Source organism: Passer domesticus, chromosome 1 (assembly GCF_036417665.1).
Source record: "Passer domesticus isolate bPasDom1 chromosome 1, bPasDom1.hap1, whole genome shotgun sequence".
In the NCBI taxonomy this organism is placed as follows: domain Eukaryota; kingdom Metazoa; phylum Chordata; class Aves; order Passeriformes; family Passeridae; genus Passer; species Passer domesticus.
The window spans coordinates 10,163,040-10,176,578 of NC_087474.1; the positions used below are offsets into that span (position 1 = coordinate 10,163,040).

Genomic DNA, 13,539 nt, shown 5'->3' on the forward strand with positions numbered 1-13,539 from the left:
AAGGCTCAGAAGCTGTATCCCCATGGAGCTGCTTTACAGGAAAGCTAATTATGATTTCTCCCAAGCTGAATGATCAATTTCAGCAGACTCCCTCTCTATTGTGGTTGCTTAATCTGTGCTCCACACTGAAAGGTTGATTGGCAAATGCTTGGGAACTTGTGACCTCTCCAAGATTAATTCTTTGTGGCCTGGCTATTTACTTAAGAGTGCAGGCAACAGAGAAACCCAAAGAGAGAAGGAGCTTCAAGCATGTTGCATCCTTTTGGTACGATTTCTATTGCTTCTGTTCCACAGTTCCTGGAACACAAAAGCCTAAAGGATGAGGTGGGAAGAGTGTCCTGATTCCTGTTAAGTTTTATGCCCTGAACTTTCTAAGAACCATTTTTTTGCCATCATCGCCAACATTTCTTTGAAATGCAATTTCATTTTACCTTCATATTTTTGTATGCTTATTATATATTTATTATTGGTTGAATGGGAAAAAGGTTTTCATGTACACTTGAAGTTCTAAGTACCAAACTTTAAGGAACCTGACATTACTAAATACCTGATCCCAGTCATTCCCACTTTATGAGTCTAGAATATTAAATATTGCATGCCTTTTATATAAGTCTAGTGAAACCAGCGAAGACAGCTGATGATTTTGAATGCTTTCATTTCAGATATTTGGATGATCACTTTTTTACCACATCTGTTTAGCTCCTTTTCCCTCCTTATTGATTACCATTTCATACTGTAAAAAAGCAAAGAGCCCTCTAGGAAGAGACAGACAACCACATCAAGGGTGATAAAGGGATACTCAGCATCTAATATGAAGAACCAGAGATTCAGAATTTGGGTTTCAGCTCCCTCATAGTCTGGATGCACTCAATATATAGAGTGGATTCAGGCTACCCAAAAGTGCCTGGATAAATTGAAATATGTTAAATTAAACAAGTACAAAAGTGGTAGAAGTGAGAAAAGAAGCCAGAGGATTAGAATAGCATAATTTATACCAATAAGTGGGAGGCCAAGGCAGGTCAATGTCCGTAAAGTCAAATGCTGGGCAAGCAAAAGGGCAAAGACAATGACAAAGTGGAGCAGTCAGAGCAGTGCAGCTGCTGCAAAGGCAAGTCCAGTGATAACACTGACTAATAGTTACTAATGTATTTCAAAGACAGAAGTGAGAATGATAATCCACCTGTTATAGGCATATCATCCCTCAGTGGAAATTGCCCTCTGCAATGGACATTCTGTCAGCATTTCATCTGCTCCTATTGCTTAGCTTGGGGAGGGGGCAAGAAAGAGCAAGAAAGGGGCAAGAAAGAGAAAGATTCAGTAGTCTAGAAAAGAAAAGGAACAGTTTTTTGATTGAGAAAAACTAAAATTTGTATCTGTCTGTATGGTTCATAGGCTAAAGTAGCACGATACAAAACTGAGAGTGAACTTCCCAAGTTATCCCTGAATGTCTTGAAAGCCCCAACATTTAAAAAGTCATATTGCAAAACCTCCTTTTGCAATTGCTTGGGCCACTGTGTTCTTCACGAAGCTAGAAGGGCTTTCCAGAACTCCTATATGGGTCACAGGATAAGAACAGAGGACATTAGGGGCTTATGCCTCACACAAAATGTGAGTAATGCCCAGATACATTCCTGGGCCCTTTAGAGCCTCCTGATTTATCTACATCTTCATAATTTGAAACCCCAAATTAGCATTTTCCTAATAGCAGTGGTGTTTGATGAAAAATACTGTTTATCCCATTCAGTAATTTGAACAATTTTTTTTTCCTAAGCAGAAAACTTATTGTGCACCTAAATGAACTTATGCTGCCATTTATAGACTTAAAAAAGAAGGATTTTCTCCTGGAAACACAAAGCTCACTATTTGAAGAGCACTGGAGAGCAATTTGGGCAGCTGGTGCCCATCTTATTTGTTTTATAGATAAGTCACCTTTCATATGAAAAAAGAGCACCTGTGGTTTTATCTACACAGAACAAGTTAAACAAATAGCAGTATAGTATTAGAACTGACTGCTTGCTGATTTACTTAGGAAATAATCTTCATACTTTATTATTATCATTTATATTGTATTAGAATGCAATATATAGGCATTAAATAACACAAAACAGAAAGGCAAGGCCTATGTTTGAGGTCTTGTGCAGTCAGACCATGGCTGTCATGCTCTTGGACTTTTTAGTGAACTAGGAAACTCACACCTGGAAAACTTCTTCCCCAGAGAAGGTAAGAATTGTGTAAGAACAAGATTAACTTCTAAATGCAGGACAATTTTGCTGCATACTCCATCAGAAAACTAGAGTGGAAAAATCCCTCACTTTCAAACTTATCTGTCCATTACTTATGTTCAATAGAACAGATTCAATATAAAAACATCCTTCATATTATTTAATAAAGAACCTCTGGATGAGATAAAATCAGAGGGACTGTTGCAATTAAGTACAGGTCTTCTGCTATAACAAAAAGCAGAAGTGAAACAGACACATTTACTCTGATGCAGAAAAAACTGAACATTAAGCTGTAAGTTCTCTGCTTTAGCCTTTTTCTACGTGCCTAATAGAAAAGGAGATGTCAAAAGAGTGTGGGCACAAGCACTTGACATGTAAGGTTGGCAATGCTGGGTTAACAGTTGAACTCAGTGATGTTGAAGAGTGTTTTCCAAGCAGATTCCATGATTCCATGGCACGGGATATTACACCATTGTTGGCCTGTCTGACTTCCAGAAGAGTCTCAGTGTTTCCTTCAGGCACACAAAGCTCTGGTGAACTATACAAGTATCACAATGGCATATTTATTTTGGCAAAAAATCAGTTTCTGACTGCCCACCTCCCCTCTTCCAAGTGCCTCCCACCACAGGCAACCCAATCCTTCCATTCCATGCAGAGGGCTCTGCCTCTGGGCAGTGACTCTTTCTCAGCACCTCACATGAGGATCTTAATGCTCCCCCACAGATGCTGCAGGTCAAGTTGCTCTGAGACTCAGATTTGTTGGTAGGATAAAAGAAATAGATAGAAAAACACTCTGCCCTTTAGGGAACAGCCAGGTACCAACAGGTTTGATGGGTGATGGAAGTGTAACACACAGCCTGGTGAATCTGGAGAAGAATCATTCCAGAAGATGTAGTCTAATATAAAACTTTGTGCAGTTGATGGGCAATAGGAACAGAAAAACAGAGGTAGGAAGGGAGAAAAAGAGTTCTCTCAGCCACATACTAGTTATGATGACCAGTATGATAGGTTTTGTAAGACTGAATTAATTTGAATTAAGTGTGCAGAGAACTGACTCACATTTCATTCCCAAATGAAAAAGACAAGGTTTTTCATCTGCTGAGTGCATGCATCCAGAATGCACCAGACCTAATGGAAAAACTTGACAATAGCAGACAATTATTGTAGTCATGAATGCCAGCTCTAAATTGTTCAAACCTTAATTTCTATTTATTTATTTATTTACTTATTGCTCTCTGAGCTTTTCACAATCTTGCTTAATCTTTTATTGAAGACAGCAAGAAGGGGTAGAAAATAAAGTTCTGAATCAGTGAAAAAACAATGGCATGTTGTCATGCCATTACACTTTGCAGGTTTTATAACTATCAAAATATTTTTTACTGGATACTTGCTGCCTGTGACGACATTATAAATTGTTGAGGCTTTACAGAGTTCTTTAAGTAATTGATTTAAGGGTGTATTAGACACAGCCAGGACCAAAAGATGCAAACATGTGAAAAAATATATGACGACTTTGACAACAGTGAAATTAAATTAATAGCAAAATTGGAGTTAATCAATTGAGCAAAATGATAGGAAGGTTGCATAAGAGAGTTGAATTGAAGCACTTTCTCAGCAATCTGTTTCTGCAGTGCAGCTGCTACACGTTTGTGTAATAACAGAGCTGATGAGCAGCTCATTTGTATGAAACTGAAAGCAAGTTAATGTTGTTTGGGTTATGACGGGAGTCTGTAGCTAATGCACAAAGTGCCTCGTTTGCTTCACTGCAACATGCTGGAACCTCTCACAGCTATTAATGATGGCTTTGGCAAGGTAATGGGAAGTTCAAAGGCCACATTTCCCTTCTTCAACCTTGTGCTTTTCCTACAGCTTCTTTGGAAAGAGCAGGATAAGGTGGGGACAGAACACTGTGTTAAACCTCTCTCACTTTCCTCCATCACCTGGGGCAGCCACGCTGCCCCTTGCAGTGCAGGAATTGCTCAGTAAACTCAGCAAGGTATTGAAAGGTGCCATCACTTGCTTTAGTTTAGTTTGATATTGCTTTTCTAGGGCTTCATGCAGCACTACCTGCAGCACAAAGGCCAGAAAGGTGCTCAGGAAACAATCTAGTTTTATTGCCTGTGGCCATTATGAGTGCTTGCATTCACCTCAGTCCAACACAGCTTGTTAGAGATGTACATATTTTAGATTCACAGTGTACCATTTATTTTAACAGGTCTATGAATGTAGTCAGGTAAGAATAAAGCACATTATGGCACCTATGGATGCAAGTATGCAGCTGGTTATAGCCAACTCTCTGCATCTGATCCAAGATTTTTGGCAATATCAAAACATTTATTCCAGTCCGACAGATTTTAAAAAACAATTTCAAGGTAAGGACAACTTGTAATCAGCAATGAAAACACTTAGCAGCCAGGTTACAAGCATAATTGGATACAGGGTCATGTACAGGAGACCAGGTCCCCTGACACCGTGAGCTGCAGACTCTGAGCTGCTCGTGCTCTATGGGAAAATGACTTCTTTGGGCCTTGCCAGCTGGATGGATTATAAAACTCTGGAGCTGGTATAAAAAAGAGAAATAGATGTATTATTTTTCCTCACTCACTATGTTGTGGTATTAAATAACAGGAATCATGAGAGCAGTAACTTCCAGAGTAAATAGGATTGTGCCTATGAATATATGCAAACCTACTACACGGTAGCATAATAGTAAATAATAAAAAAATGTGATGAAATAGTAAAGTAAAAAGAAAGCTGAAATCTCTTAATGGTAAAACTAGAGAGTCAGAGCTTCTTTTGAAAAATTAAGGAATTTTGGGTAACCACAGCACTGACATAAATCAGTACAATCCACTGACCCCACTGGGGTTACTTTTCACCTGTGATCCCATTGATTCTTCACCTAAATCCTCATGGCCCCAAGAACAGTGGAAGAGAAGCAGGTGCCTTCCCTGCCCATGAAACCTGTGACTGGGGCAGTCACCGTGGCAGAAGGACAGAGCTGCTCCAGTGTGAGGCATCCTGCAGTTCCCAAAGTTGGTTCTCCTTGTCCTCCACCTGGGTCTCTGTGCTGGCATCTGGGGCCCACATGGGGGAACAGGGATGCTCTCCCATCAGATGGAAGGTCAAGGAGAGTGAACATCTCAGACCAAACCTGAACAGCCCCCACGTGCTGGCTTCAGCTTGCGGGCGAAAGGAGAGGGGTTCAGCATGTGATGTCTACTACCTTATGCCACACATGCAGAATTTGGGGTGTGCTGTACTGCTGAATAAAGAACTGAACAGTTAGTTATAAATGTTAATCATCATTATACCTTTATCAAAGGTAACTTACAGGAAAATTACAATTGCAAGTACCTACCTTTCAGTGAAGACATTGGCTTAAGCAAGACTGTGTATATACTAAATTATACATGTCCCAAAGGATTGAACTGATTCATGCTCACCAGTGGCCTCTGAACACAGCTGTTCAGTGTAACTTCTGGTTCTGGCATTCCTATAACCTTCTTCCCTTAAACATACAGGAAGGGAAGATTTCCTGCCTGCCCTGTACACTGTTTGAGCTCTGGTTGTCAGATCTGAGCTAACACAGCCAGTATTACTCTGGACTGAAGAATCTAAATCCCAGTCCGATGACCAATGGCCAAAAAAAAAAAATATTAATTGAGATTCCACAGGGAAGAGTGTTTGGTGGTCCTGAAATTCCTAATTTCCACCAATTTGAACAACATAGAACCACAGTGACATTTGCATAAGGGAACTTCTCATATTGAAAGGTCAGAATTTTGAGGCCAAATTAAATGAGTTTTATTTGTTTCTTGCATCATCTCTAGCCAGTTATGAACATTTCTTGCAAGGTGCCAGGCAGTAATGATCACTGGGTAATACAAAAACTATAGACAGGTAGGCATATAGTCTCAATAATCCAAGATCTGTATCCACATAAAAATGTCCTTGCTCGAATTCAGCCTCAAGGCTTATACATTCCCTTGAACTAAAATATCTACTCTGTTATTTACTGCATTACTTAAATAAACTGCTTCCCTATATTTAGAGAGCCTCATAAATGGCATACTTTGTTGTGCAATGTACGAGCTTGTGTGCCGAATCATACATCACTCTGCTTTACTAGATGTCAGAATTTAAAGCAGAGTGCAGCTCTTTCCTCTCTGGAAGACAGAAGGAAAACTGGCAGCTCATGCCACAGCAAGCTGAACTACTGTTTGTTCTGATTCATTTCACTGTGACTGCATCAACCTGTTGGTTATAAAACCCCAATATAATTATCTAGGCTGACATCTTTTGGGTTTTGATTCTGTCTCTCAAGCTTTTTTTAAAATTATTATTTCCAAAACTGAGGCTTTATTGTCCCCTGTTCTTTAAAGAGGATACAACAAATCTAGGAGTTCAAAACACATAGAGTCTCACACAAATCCATCTGGGGTCAATGGGAGTTAAGGAGAAATGCTATGTTTAAAAGTTAAGTATGCAAAGTCAATTCATCTCTGTGATGCCACCAGATCCTTTGCATGATGTTTGGGGGAAAGACAGGGGCAAGCAATGGACTGACTGCTGAAGAAATATATTTTATTATCAAATTTTTTAAAGTGATCAGGATAAATATACATTGAAAATACTGTTGACTAACGTAAGGTTGTGCAATTTGGGAGTTATGCTGTGTAGGCACAAGTGCATCATGCCTTAGATGTTGAGACAGTGCTGCAGAAACCAAAGCCACACGTGGCCTTTGGGCTAAAATTCATCAGTGAGCTGCCAGCCTGGAGCAAGGTGCAATGCTGGTGCACAGCTTTGTGCATCCTTCAAGATATATGAGAGATACATTGAATGGCAGAATGAAAGAATGAATCATAGAATCATAGGATGGTTTGGGTTGGAAGGGACATGAATGATCCTCTCATTCCAATCCCCCTACCATGGATGGGGACACCTTCCACTATCCCAGGCTGCTCAGAGCCCCATCCAACCTGACCTTTAACACTGCAGGGATGGGGCAGCCACAGCTTCTCTGGGCCACCTGTTCCACTGCCTCACCACTCACAATGAAGAATTTGTCCCTAATATTTACACTGAATCCACTCTCAGTTTAAAATTGTTATCCCTCATCCTATCACTATGTTCCCTGATAAAGTGTCCATACCTGTCTCTTCTGTAGGCTCTCTCTAAGCACTGGAAGGTCCTATAAGGTGTCTTCAGAGCCTTCTCTTCTCCAGGCTAAAAAAACCCAACCCTTTCAGTCTGTCTTTACAAGGGAGGTGCTCCAGCTCCCTAATCATTTGTGACCCTCTTCTGCATTTGCTTGAGCACGTCCACATCTTACATTTGCTGGGGTTCCAGAGCTGAACATAGCACTACTGGTGGGATTTTATGAAAGCAGAGTAGAAAGGCAGAATCACCTTCCTTGACCTGCTTGCCACGCTTCTTTTGATGCAGACCTGGCTGTGGTTGGGCACCTCCTTGAAATCCTGCATAAATATTGTTATTTCAGGAATGGCTCACTTATTAAACAGAGAGACTGGATTAAAAAAACTCAACTGTATGATCACTTTCCTTTGAGAAACAAAAAGCCCCAAATTAAAAATATACTTTCAGTGAGTGTAAAATAAAACAATTCCTTCATAAGCGAGGGCAAAAGTTTGGGATTTGTAATCAAAACTGAATTCGAAGAATTTTTAGAACAGAATGTCATACTGAAGGGTAAAATTAAAATTATTGATTTCACTGACTGCCAAATAAATGCAAATGCCTCCTAATAGGGTACCTATGAGTACCACTAATAGGGTCTAATACCACTTGTACTCCTCCAGAGACTGCCTTTTCCCATTTTACAAAAGAACCTCGTCAGCTTCTAGTTCATCCAAAATTTTGCCATCTCCATACAAGTAAAACATAATTTCTGCTTTCCACAGTACCTCACATAAAGTACATGTGCTACCTTGAACCCTGTCTTAGGTCAGCCACTGATGACTTCTACCCAGGGACTGGTCTTATTCTACAACAAAGCTGCCCTGCAGGAAATTATGCCCCTCGTTCTTTTTGACATCTGCCTGTGGCTTTCTGTGTTTCACAGCAAATGACAGACTAAGAGAAGTGTTCTCATTGGTTTCCTGACCACTCACAGCCCAGAGCACCTGAACTGAATTTAGCACTGTGAGATGCACAGAGGGCCTTGTGGTTTTCCACTTACCAGGGAGTGACCTCCTGAAATAACTAATTTCTCCCACTTTCTGTTAATTATAAGGCTTCCAGTTGCTACTACAGTATTTTGCTTGGGGACAGAGAAGAGATAGCCTTAGCTCAGCATGCAATGGGAAATTTGACTTTGTTAAATGTAAAAGTTTGGGAATTTTTTTTTCCTGTTAGTTTAGCAAAAAATAGCAAAGTCTAAGGTATGTCATGTCTGTATGGATCCAAACTGAATCTAAGGTATGTCTTGAAACAGTGTTTAGAAGTCAAGTATTTAAAATGCCTTAAATCTTCTTATGGTAACCTATTATGTTAGTTGATTTTGTTACTGCTGATGTGCTTTTTTTTTTTTTTTAATTTTTATTTTCAAGCCTAGAGTGGTTTATGAAAGGAGGGCATTGAAGGGACAAGGAAGACTCCAAAAGGCTTCCCACATCCTGCAGCAATTCCAGACCATAACCCAAACAGAACTTGTGATCTGAGACTGGGACTGTTCACAAGACCCTGGAAAGAATCTAAAACAAATGCACTAAAAAATAATGGTTCCTTAAATGCTGTAATGATAGATGCAGAATTTTAACATGAACTAGTTTTAGGTACACATAAAAATGGTCTCTTTCAAGTATCACTAGGAAATGGCTAAAAAAAAGAGTGACTTAAGGTGCAGGATATGAAGGAAATCTGTGTGCTTTTTTGTGTGAAGCTGAACAACTTTTTCACCCTTTCTGAAGGGTTTTGAAAGCTTTTTAGTCTTTCAGGAAAGATATGAAAGCATGGTCTATGCCTTAAATAAAAGCTGAAAAGCAAATAAAAAGAATCTTGATTCTTTCTCTTCTCACTCACCAGTTTCCAAGGCCCTGTATGAGAAATACTAAAATGATTATTTCTTAACTACATGAAAAGTTGCAATATTATTTAAAAACTGTAAAAGGCAAATTAAAGAAGTGCAATGGGATTTATGTGTGTGCACATGTGTAAGCATGTTTACATACTTTGATCTGCTCCAATAAATAGCCTTATGCTGGTAGCAGCAGATAAAATAACATTCTCCCTGTCTTTAACTTAGAATCACCACCCAGCCTTCCTCATGCTATTAATGATCCCCTCACGCAGGCAACTGGCCATGGAAATTAATAGGAACCAAACCAGCAAGTCACAGCTCAAGCAGAACTGCAGAGGCCAGAGCAGATCATGGCATACTCAACTATCAGATAAACATTTCAAGAGTTAAATGGGAATCATGACAGGATTGCATGAAGCCCACTGTCAGCATCTGCTGAGTGTTTAATAGTTGATCTGAAGCTAAACACGTACACAAGATATATTTTTTCTCATGTTCCAGTTAATTTGAACTTAAATAATTTAGAAATGGGAGTTTCAAAATCAGGGTGTGAGTTGACATTATTTAACAAATTTTATAGGAACATCCCCATGATGTAGGGCTTTACTTTCTGTAATGTTTCTTTACCCATTTTTCTTTTTCTAATTTCTCTTCTGATATCCTCTTCCAGTAATGCTCAACTAGCCATTCACTTTTATTAGTAAAGCTAAAATGAATGACACTAATGTGAACAGCATAAAACCTACATTGACCTACTTTTATTAAATGAAGGAGAATAGGCCTGATAGATTGTCCATTTCACTCTTCCATTGAAAATTACTGATATTTCCTTGCCATGAACTATATATATAGGTTATGCTTAACTCTGTTTGAAAGCAACACAAATATAATACACAATATGTTCTTATTCATTCTCTGTTCTGAATTACCAGCAATTCAAGAAATAACCAAAATGGGTGGTTCCAAAAATTGGAAAGGGAGAGAAAAAAATGGAACAAGGCAGCAGATCATCAGCTTGACACAATTAAATACTACCTATGAAGTCACTACAACCCAATGGAATTTTTTAAGAGAATGAAATATTCATTCAGCAGGTATTTTTCTGCTCAGGTAATTTTTGCTTGTTTCTCTCCTTCACGTGTCCAATTTTAAAAGTCCACTCCTGACTGAACTGCTGAGCATTCCTCTCTAGCATTGGTTTTAGCAGAATAGAAATGCCTTTTAACCACCTCACTACGGTTTGCCAAGAATCACAGAGTTAGACCCAATAATTAATTGCTGTCTGACAAGACCCAGTGCCACAGAAGTAGCCTTTGGACGTTCACCTGCAGGCTGCACGCTCAGCTTCTGCAATGCCTAAAAGTGGCAATGTCATAGGAATATTGCTACTTCTTTCACAACAGCAAGCAGGAGATCCCAAATCAGATCAGGGGCACATCATCCCAGGCATAATTTAATGGTCCCTAAAGGGCTCACAGCACTAAGAGATTAGAAATAACAGTGAATAGAATAACGTTAGAATACACAGTGACTCTGTCTGTCCTGGCAGACCCAGCGCAGAGGGGAGGCGAGCAGATTGCCACAGTTACACTAACAGCAGCAGCAAGAGCCAGAAATCAAGCTTGGAATTTAACAAAATCATCTTTCTAATGAGCTTTGCAAGCAAACAAGACACATTTGCAACTACCCAATTGGTTCTACTGTATTTCTCAAGATGAAATTTAAGAGCAAAATGACAAAAGACCTGCTCTGAAAAATCTGCCCTAAAAATCCAGTCTGAGGTATCAAGAAAAATCAACAATCACTACCTACAGCTACATGCTTAGGCGGGGGAAAAGTCAAGCTAGTGTTCACAGATTATTATTTTTTAATAGTTCTGGCCACAAAGCAGCAGCTCACATTCCCAATATTATAGGGAAGGAGGAAAGCAGAAACATATCAATCACTCCACAAAGAGGCTTGTCAGGGAGTGGGTATTTTTCTTTTGTAGCATTTTCTTCTCAGCAGCTGCCCACATACACTCTATCAGGAGATATTTCAGGTGTCCATCAGAATACTCTTCTGCATTCTCTCCACTCTTGGTGCTTGAGCTTAATTTATTTGTCAAGTGCTCCTTTGGGAGTAGGACTGGTTGGGGGGAACAGGGAGAAATGTGTTCGTTTCATCATGATACTGGCCCATGTCCCTGCTTTCTGTCAGCCTGCAAATATTTACATCAGACCTGCTGGATTACTGCATCTTTTAGGATTTTTTTGCAATTAATTCAGTCTCAATATTCTCCTCATTTCCATACTTTTCAAATGTCATTTCATCTCTTTTGATCTGCTTCCATTTCTTTTCTCCCTTCTCCCTCTTTGCTTTCATGCTCTTTCTGAATTTTGAAATGGATTTTGTTGGTTGATAGAGGCATTTGAATTGCTTTCAGAGACCGGGCCTTGGAAACATAGTATAGCAGCTTGCTTAATCACATTTCTCACCTAGAGCCTGTATAAAAAGGGTGATACATAGGGTGTGAGGTTGCAAAGCCACTGGTGAAGATGAGCTAATGGACCCCGGCCAGCCTTAATTAGAGTTTCTAAGCCAAACCCTTTCCTCCTCTGACCATGAGTGTGTCAGCCTATCAGTTTTATAACAGCTGTCAACCTCCTCTGACTAGTTTGTCTTCATCTTTCCTATTTTATGTGTTGACACAGTACCAAAAGAGTAATTTCCCTGCAGCCAAGGGGTCCCTCACTCTACAGACAGAACAAAAAGAGTCTCTTCTAGAGGGCACCTGACACTACCCCAGGAGGGGCCATGTGTGGCACGAACCACTGCAAGCTTTGACACCCTGCACCTTTGGGACATGGCAATCTGGCACTTCAAAATATACATGGTTTTTTTTATGTCCATACACACACACTCATATATATATAGACAGATAGACATAGATTAGATATAGATATAAATATAGATATAGATATAGATATAGATATAGATATAGATATAGATGATATAGATATAGATATATATAGATATATACACCCACCCAACTCCCCAGAAAACAAACCAACATTAAAAAAAAACCCCAAAACCCCTAAAAGACCCCAACCCCCTCTGAAAAAAAACAGATCAAAACATGAACCTACACTAAAAACAAAGCTCCCCAAAACAACACCACAATAAATCCACTGCTGAAGTGTGGGCACCCAACATGAATTGCCAAAGAGGATCGAGTGAAACAACTTCTTTTTCTATTTCAAACTAGTTGAGGAAGGCTTATCAATTGTGTATGTGTTTCCTAGTGGAAAGCTTCCAACCAGCTGTGCAACATGTAAATCAAAATGTGCCTACTTAATAACAAAGGCTTGTTTCCATCAGGATGGACGGATAAATTGCTTTCTGCCTGAGGATAAAGAGGACTGGGCTTTAGGTGTGTAAAAAATGGTAAATACTTCTCTTCTGTTTTTGTTCTTTCCCAGCCAAAAGCATCTTAAGAGAGCCATCTGTTTCATTGCCACAGAAAGAAAAAAAAAATAGGGTTACCAGGCTGCCTGTGCTTATTCATCCAATTTTACCTTGAGTTAAATGTTGGAAAACTGTCCCCATTTGAAAGGTTTTAGTTCTGCCACTGGCTACGAGAAAGGCTGCTTTTCTATCCACTGCTTGGCTTGTCTGTCTCTGGGTTTTTTATTTCAGCTAGAATTGCAAAAGAAATTACACTATTCTAGTGTAAAATGAATGAGGTTTGCTCATTTTAGTTTATTATCTTCATCTGTTTCTCTCCACTAAAGAAGAGGGAAAAGTCCCACTCATGCTCCTGCCCTCCCCTCACCCCCCAGAGAAAGTGGCAATTGTACCATTAAGCCTGGAGTGCTTTACATATGCAAACACAAACACAGTGCTTACAGCAAAGATCTTTCCTATCCATATGTTCATCTCCTTTCCTTTACCTAAACCAGACGATTACCTCAGCAACTCAGCTGTGTTATTGAGACATTTCAGCGTGAAATTTGTTTTTCCTCACTGAACTTTAAGCGGAATTTCAAGTGCCAAGTCTCCAAAGCCAAGTGGGGCTATTAAGAGATAATTACTAATTATGCTAATTTGAGAAGTTGTGCTATTTCTTTCCCTGGTCATTTTATCTGCAGCTCTCCTGAGAGAACAGTCCCCATTCAATGTTAATAACCTTTCCAGGCTGAGCATTCAATGGAGGACAGTGTGTCCTAAACCCAGGAATATTTTATGGTTAATCTAGATATGTGCCTGTAAATTAGAAAGAGAAGCAAGTTG

General features: G+C 39.5%; 1 protein-coding gene across 1 annotated transcript in view; it reads right to left on the bottom strand.

Annotated features, from left to right (window-relative positions):
• The window catches only part of ADARB2 (adenosine deaminase RNA specific B2 (inactive)), a 304,122-nt gene that overhangs the window by 271,586 nt on the left and 18,997 nt on the right, over positions 1–13,539 (bottom strand). The gene's annotated exons all lie outside the window — the stretch shown is intronic.